At 41.8% G+C, this 8,411-nt stretch overlaps 1 long non-coding RNA gene across 1 annotated transcript; it reads left to right on the top strand.

Moving 5' to 3' along the window:
- The first annotated feature begins 313 nt into the window (after window positions 1–313).
- LOC145858084 (uncharacterized) lies at window positions 314–8,138 on the top strand. Its single transcript, XR_014378893.1, has 2 exons — window positions 314–1,885; window positions 7,705–8,138. It is a non-coding gene; the product is annotated as an uncharacterized LOC145858084 (long non-coding RNA).
- Window positions 8,139–8,411: the final 273 nt, after the last annotated feature.

Genomic DNA, 8,411 nt, shown 5'->3' with positions numbered 1-8,411 from the left:
TCTGGGAAAGCTTATGGGTTTCTCTATTTAACTTCTTTGGGATAGGGGGCAGTATTTTCACGGCCGGATAAAAAAAACGTACCCGATTTAATCTGGTTACTACTCCTGCCCAGAAACTAGAATATGCATAAAATTAGTAGATTTGGATAGAAAACACTCTAAAGTTTCTAAAACTGTTTGAATGGTGTCTGTGAGTATAACAGAACTCATATGGCAGGCCAAAACCTGAGAAGATTCCATACAGGAAGTGCCCTGTCTGACAATTTGTTGTCCTTCTGTTGCATCTCTATCGACATTACAGCATCTGTGCTGTAACGTGACACTTTCTAAGGCTTCCATTGGCTCTCTAAAGCCGCCAGAAAGTGGAATGGGGTGTCTGCTGTCTCTGGGCAAAGTACAGCAGCAGAGTTTATAAGTGGTCAGCCTGGGGACAGTGAGACTGAGATGCGCATTCACGAGACTACTCCATATTTTTCTTTCAGCCTTTGAATGAATACAACGTTGCCCGGTTGGAATATTATCGCTATTTTACGAGAAAAATAGCATAAAAATTGATTTTAAACAGCGTTTGAAATGCTTCTAAGTACGGTAATGGAATATTTTCAATTTTTTTGTCACGAAATGCGCTCGCGCGTTACCCTTCGGATAGTGACCTGAATGCACAAACAAAACAGAGGTATTTGGATATAACTATGGATTATTTGGAACCAAAACAACATTTGTTGTTGAAATAGAAGTCCTGGGAGTGCATTCTGACGAAGAACAGCAAAGGTAATCCAATTTTTCTAATAGTAATTCTGAGTTTAGTGAGCCCCAAACTCGGTGGGTGTCAAATTAGCTAGCCTGTGATGGCCGAGCTATGTACTCAGAATATTCCAAAATGTGCTTTCGCCGAAAAGCTATTTTAAAATCGGACATAGCGATTGCATAAAGGAGTTCTGTATCTATAATTCTTAAAATAATTGTTATGTGTATTTTGTCAACGTTTATCATGAGTAATTTAGTAAATTCACCGGAAGTTTTCGGTGGGTATGCTAGTTCTGAACATCACATGCTAATGTAAAAAGCTGGTATTTGATATAACGATGAACTTGATTGAACAAAACATGCATGTATTGTATAACATAATGTCCTAGGAGTGTCATCTGATGAAGATCATCAAAGGTTAGTGCTGCATTTAGCTGTGGTTTGGGTTTATGTGACATATATGCTTGCTTGGAAAATGGCTGTGTGATTATTTGTGTCTATGTACTCTCCTAACATAATCTAATGTTTTGCTTTCGCTGTAAAGCCTTTTTGAAATCGGACAATGTGGTTAGATTAACGAGAGTCTTATCTTTAAAATGGTGTAAAATAGTTGATTGTTTGAGAAAATTAAATTGTGGTATTTTAGTTGGTTTTGTATTTTGCGCCGTGCGATGCCATTGGCTGTTGGCTAGGGCTTCCGCAGGCGGAACGGGGTTCCGCTAGCGGAAAGTCTGTCCTCAACAGGTTAAGGGTCATCACTACTTAACACAGCCACAAAGTCATAATTACGGCTAAACTAAACCCTGCCTATTTCTACAATTTCTGTTCTTATTTGATTTTAAACCTAACCCTAACCTTAACCACACTGCTAACCTTATGCCTAACCCCAACCTGAAATTAACACCAAAAAGCACATTTCTGTAGCCAACCCTCTTTAAGCAGGAGATGGGGAAGGTGGGATACATCCCAAATAATTAGAATTACTCTGTTCATCTGACTCAAATAGAGAAGAGATAATACTAACAATACATTTTATGATCTTTTCGTGTTTTTTCTTATCTCTTTATCCAGATATAACTGGAAGCCTGTGCTGTACCTCAGGGCCGGACTAGGACAACAATTCATCCCACATCACTGCGTGAGTAGTGCTTTATTAAGGAGTGTAATAAATAGATTACTGAGGTATTCAAGAAATACATTTTTTCATCTAACATGTCCCAAGCAGGAAAGCGTGACTCAAGATATTTTGATATGCAACCTAATCCAGTGACTGACATACATTTTGGGTTAGCAATTTTACTGTAGAAATAGGACTCCACAATTTCGAGATATTTGTTTTTCAATAGAGATGAATTACATATATCTTTATGTGCACTAACTAATATTGTACAGTAAATCATTTAGGGTTTAACACCTGAGGAAGTGAAAACTCAATACACATGAACTACTGTAGATAGCTAACTCTCATCATATACTGAACAAAAGTATAAGCGCAACATGCAGCAATTTCAAAGATTACTGAGTTACAGTTCATAAGGAAATCAGTCAATTGAAATAAATCCATTAGGCCCTAATCTATGGATTACACATGACTGGGCAGGGGTGAAGCCTTGGAGGGCATAGGCCCACCCACTTGGCAGCCAAGGCCACCCACTGGGTAGCCAAACCCAGCCAATCAGAATGAGTTTTCCCCTCAAAAGGGCTTTATTACAGACATAAATACTCCATTGTGTTGTGTGACAAAACTGCACATTTTAGAGTGGCCTTTTATTGTCCCAAGCACAAGGTGCACCTGTATAATGATCATGCTGATTAATCAGCTTCTTGATATGCCACACCTGTCAGGTGGATGGATTATCTTGGCAAAGGAGAAATGCTCACTAAAAGGGATGTAACCAACATTTGAGAGAAATAAGCTTTTTGTGCGTATAGAACATTTCTGGGAGAAAAAAAATTCGCTCATAAAACATGTTGCATTTATATTTTTGTTCAGTGTAATAAGCTAACCACTGCTAGTAGCCATGTATTCATCCAACAGTAAATGTCTTTAAAAAGCCCTGTGCCCTCGCAATGGCCTGTCCGCATTTTGTGTGTGAGCCAATCAATATCTCAAAGCCATATAATATCAAGGTTGTAGAATAGTTGCTATTAAGCTGAATATTGAGAGTTGAGAAATAAAAAGCCTACAGAAAGCTGAGACCATTCTCTACTTGACAGGGACAAGAGGACAAAGCTTCCAAAGCTGTGTTTTTCCCGCAATTGCATTTTGAAATGTTATACGATCAGAATGCATTTTTCTCTCTAGCGCATGTGGGGAGAGGAGAGTGACTCGGTCATCACAGCGAAACAGGCACAGTGGCAGGTCAAACACTTTCATTACAGGAATCATGAGGATAATGCACTTCACTGTTTGATCAAATTATGGTTTTAGCTGGATCAAAAATAGGACGTTTTGAGTGAGGTGACAATGTAGAATGGGCTCTTTCTACGTTTATAGTCTCTTTTTAATTGTTTATGATCCATGATCTTGGCTGTCTAACTGATGACAGAGTTTGAGCAGGTCTCTTTGCTGATGCTGCGTTTGACTTTGAATTTGAGTTTGCGTGACCTCAGCTCAGCTTATCGCCTTGTTAGGGGGCCGGCCTTTGCCCACCGTATAACAGAGAAATTGCGCAAAAATCAATATGTACAATACCAGTTAAAAGCTTGTTCACACCTACCAAAAAAGTGTTAAACAAAATAAAATATATTTGAGATTCTTCAAAGTAGCCACCATTTACCTTGAAGACAGCTTTGTACACTCTTGGCATTCTCTGAACAAGCTTCACAGTCTTGAAGGAGTTCCCACATATGCTGAGCACTTGTTGGCTGCTTTTCCTTCACTCTGCGGTCCAACTCATTCCAAACCATCTCACTTGGGTTGAGGTTGGGTGATTGTGGAGTCTAGGTCATCTGATGTAGCTTTCCATCACTCTCCTTCTTGGTCAAATAGCCCTTACACAGCCTGGAGGTGTGTTGTGCCATTGTCCTGTTGAAAAGCAAATGATAGTCCCACTAAGCGCAAACCAGATGGGATGGCGTATCACTGCAGAATGCTGTGGTAGCCATGATGGTTAAGTGTGCCTTGAATTCTAAATAGAACACTGACAGCGTCACCAGCAAAGGACCCCCACACCATCACACCTCCTCCTCCATGCTTCATGGTGGGAACCACACATGCGGAGATCATCCGTTCACCTACACTTTGTCTCACAAAGACACAGCGGTTGGAACCGAAAATCTCAGATTTGGACTCATCAGACCGAAGGACAGATTTCCACCGGTCTAATGTCCATTGCTCGTGTTTCTTGGCCCAAGCAAGTCTCTTCTTCTTATTGGTGTCCTTTAGTAGTGGTTTCTTTGCAGCAATTTGACCATGAAGGCCTGATTCATGCATTCTCCTCTGAACAGTTTATGTTGAGATGTATCTGTTACTTGAACTCTGTGAAGCATTTATTTGGGCTGCAATTTCTGAGGCTGGTAACTCTAATGAACTTATCTGCAGCAGAGATAACTCTAGGTCTTCCTTTCCTGTGGCAGTCCTCATTTTCATCAAAGCACTTAATGGTTTTTGCGACTGCACTTAAAGAAACTTTCAAAGTTCTTGACATTTTCCAGATTGACTGACCTTCATGTCTTAAAGTAATGATGGAGTGTCGTTTCTCTTCGCTTATTTGAGCTGTTCTTGCCATAGTATGGACTTGGTCTTTTACCAAATAGGGCTACCTTCTGTATACCACCCCCTACCTTGTCACAACACAACTGATTGGCTCAAACATATTAAGAAGGCAAGAAATTCCACAAATGAACTTTTAACAAGGCACACCTGTTAATTGAAATGCATTCCATGTGACTACCTCATGATGCTGGTTGAGAGAATACCAAGAGTGTGCAAAGCTGTCGTCAAGGCAAAGAGTGGCTACGTTGAACAATCTCAAATATAAAATATATTGTATGTTGATTTGTTTAACACTTTTTTGGTTACTAAATGATTCCATATGAGTTATTTCATAGTTTTGATGTCTTCACTATTATTTTACAATGTAGACAATAGTAAAATAAAGAAAACCCCTTGAATGAGTAGGTGTGTCCAAACTTTTGACTGGTACTGTATGTGTTAATGTGTGATTTAGAGGGAAGTGGAAAAGTGTGGCCCCCCCTCTCCCGTACTGTATGTCTCAGTTTCCATGTTTGGACACCCTGGCTACTGTTGCTCCCTCCCTCCCTTCCTCCCTCCTTCTCTAATGCTGACTTCATCAGGTGGCCCTGGAAAAACCAACCCACATGGTAAGGAGACTGATGCCAGCCAGAGCCAGAGCGAGAGCGAGAGAGAGAGAGAGAGAGAGAGAGAGAGAGAGAGAGAGAGAGAGAGAGAGAGAGAGGGTACAGCACATGTAGAATGTGCCCATGGTGACATAGCAGAAACCAATAGAAAAAGAATGAAAGAAAGAGTGAATGTGATACAGAGACAAGACCAGGACCTAGGGAAAGAGAGAAAGACCAAGAAAGAAAGAGAGAGAGAGAACCTATATAGTATGCACACCCACCCACCACTGTGCCCCAGCCCCTGACAAGCCTCCCATTTCAATGAGGCCCCGGCCAGCAGGCAGCCAGGCAATCCAGGCCATGATGCATGTTACACATTGCACCCAGGCCCTGGGCCCCAGCCCTGCAGTGTAAGACTCCACATATAGACATCCCCCAGACTTCTCTATAGGTGGGCTGTAGGGAGAGAAATAGGGTGAGCAAGGAAGTGAGAGTAAAAGAGAGAGAGAGAATGGGAAAGAGCAGTAGGAGGGGTAACAAAAGGAGACAGAGGTATTGTGTATCTTTAATCTACTGACTGGTTGCCGTGGTTAATCCTGGGCTGTGACGTTAGAGGAGGCCTTGCCGTCACCTAGACGATTTCCCCCTCGGGTCCACAGAATGCTTGTTGCGTAATTCCTCGGAAAGGAAAGTCTGACCAGGGCCAGACCGACGCACAGCAGCGACCAGACAATCTCGTTAAAGGGACATGACAGCCAGACACACACACACACACACACACACACACACACACACACACACACACACACACAAACACACACACACACACAGGCTAACTCTCCAGGACACACAGTCCTTAGGTGTACCTCCAGCTTACCAGGACATACATATTAAATACTTTATTTGAATCTACAATTTAGGCCTGGATTAACTGGTGATAGCCGACACCCGCATAGGTGATGTTTTGGTGGCGTCCCACACACATTAGAAGATCAGAATGAGAAAGTGCAGGCTATTGAGAAATAATAATAATTGAAAACTTGTAAACAAGCCGTTTTTCTGTCGGCTAATGCGGATCAGATTGAATCGAGCCCTTAAAAATGTAAAGGGAAATTCCTACTGAGCCTACATCTGCAGCGTTTACCGTGAATGCAATCTCCACTAATGTAGGAACATTTCCTTTAAATGTCAATAACGCTGTAACACAGAGTTTCCCCTATACAGACTGAATAAAGCCCTAAATCATAGTACATTTACCAAAGGATTCACCTGCAAATGCACACACACACACACCACTTCTGCTGTGTCCAAGGAGCAGTTTTTTTGGGAAGTTACTCTGTTCTACAAAACAAAAAGGTATATTACAGTATACCTCCATTATCAGACAGTATATGAGAGTCCTCCCATAGATAGTACCTGTGTCCACTCAGGTACTATCTATGGGTGGTTAGGTACATTGAAAGCAGAGGGTTACACAACACTTAGTTATAAATAACTGTAAAGTACCTTTAGAAGGTTTTGTGTGGTCGAGGGTACAGCGAGTTCAATGGAACCTGACAACTTAATCCTGCGTAAGAGAGAAATAGAGAGATAAAGATAAAGGGAGAGAAAGCGAGAGAGGGAAGTAGAAAGGAGAGAAAGAGAGAGAGAAAGAAAGAGAGAGAGAGAGAGAGAGAGAGAGAGAGAGAGAGAGAGAGAGAGAGAGGAGAGAGAGAGAGAGAGAGAGAGAGAGAGAGAGAGAGCGGGGGGAGCCAAATGGATAGCAAGTGTTTATGTCTCAGCCACTGTTGCTTATATTCACACTTGGTTCTTAATACCAAACACAGGGTGTTGCTCTCACAAGTCAAGTCACATTTTATTTAAAGTGCAATACACTTTACAAAAAGTCAACAAATGTAAATTTAAAAAATAAAACACTTTCACAGACACGCTTTTTACTGCTTCTGTACCTCGCCAATATACACAGACAGACAGAAACACAGACAGACAGGCAGGCAGGCAAGCAGGCAAGCAGGCACACACACACACACACACACACACACACACACACACACACACACACACACACACACACACACACACACACACACACACACACAAACACACACACACACACATGGACACTGTACTGTATGTGAAATGTGATCTGTGCTCTTCTGCAGTCAAGCCTGTGTGGTAGGGGTATCATGTGTGATTCCTGTTTATGTGCTGTGGGCCGGCCAGCCCAGGACAGAACAACATGTACTGAAGTAGTGACATGGCAACAACCTACATATGGGACTGAGACAGAGAGACAGAGAGATAGAGAGACAGAGAGAGAGTAAAAGAGAGGCAGAGAGAGGCAGACAGTGACAGAAAGAGCAGGGGTGATGGAGAGATACAGAAAATGTTACATTTTAAACAAATGTTACACAAATGAAAACAAGTTACAAAACAATACTATTGTCATAGTGGGAACCATGCTTCATGGTGGGAACCATGAAGCATGGAGGAGGAGGTGTGATAGTGTGGGGGTGATTTGCTGGTGACACTGTCAGTGATTTATTTAGAATTCAAGGCACACTTAACCAGCATGGCTACCACACCATTTTGCAGCGATACGCCATCCCATCTGGTTTATGCTTAGTGGGACTATCATTTGTTTTTCAACAGGAAAATGACCCAACATACCTCCAGGCTGTGTAAGGGCTATTTGACCAAGAAGGAGAGTGATGGAGTGCTGCAACAGATGACCTGGCCTCCACAATCACCCAACCTCAACCCAATTGAGGTGGTTTGGGATGAGTTGGACTGCAGAGTGAAGGAAAAGCAGCCAACAAGTGCTCAGCATATGTGGGAAGTCCTTCAAGACTGTTGGAAAAGCATTCCAGGTGAAGCCGGTTGAGAGAATGCCAAGAGTGTGCAAAGCTGTCATCAAGGCAAAGGGTGGCTACTTAGAAGAATTTAAAATCTAAAATATATTTTGATTTGTTAAACACTTTTTGGTTACTACATGATTCCATATGTGTTATTTCATAGTTTTGATGTCTACACTTTTATTCTACATTGTAGAAAATAGTAAAAATAAAGACAAACCCTTGAATAAGTAGGTGTGTCCAAACTTTGACTGGTACTGTACATAATTACATTATACACACACACAGACACTGATTTACTGTGTGGACAATCACAAAGGTGAAACTTCTGGACGTGGACAAACAAGTCCCTAATGACTGTGGACGATAATGTTCCTCATTGCTCTGACAATAGCATTGTGTTGTACATGTATGTGTGCATGTGTGTGTGTGTGTGCATGTGTGTGTGTATGTGTGTGTGTTTGCCTGCATGAGTGTGTGTGCCACATGCAGGGCCCACATGAG

Source organism: Salmo salar, chromosome 09 (genome assembly GCF_965601325.2).
Source record: "Salmo salar chromosome 09, fSalSal1, whole genome shotgun sequence".
NCBI classification, from domain to species: Eukaryota; Metazoa; Chordata; class Actinopteri; order Salmoniformes; family Salmonidae; genus Salmo; species Salmo salar.
Note: the sequence above shows the minus strand (reverse complement) of the source record. Positions and strands in the feature narration are given on the sequence as shown.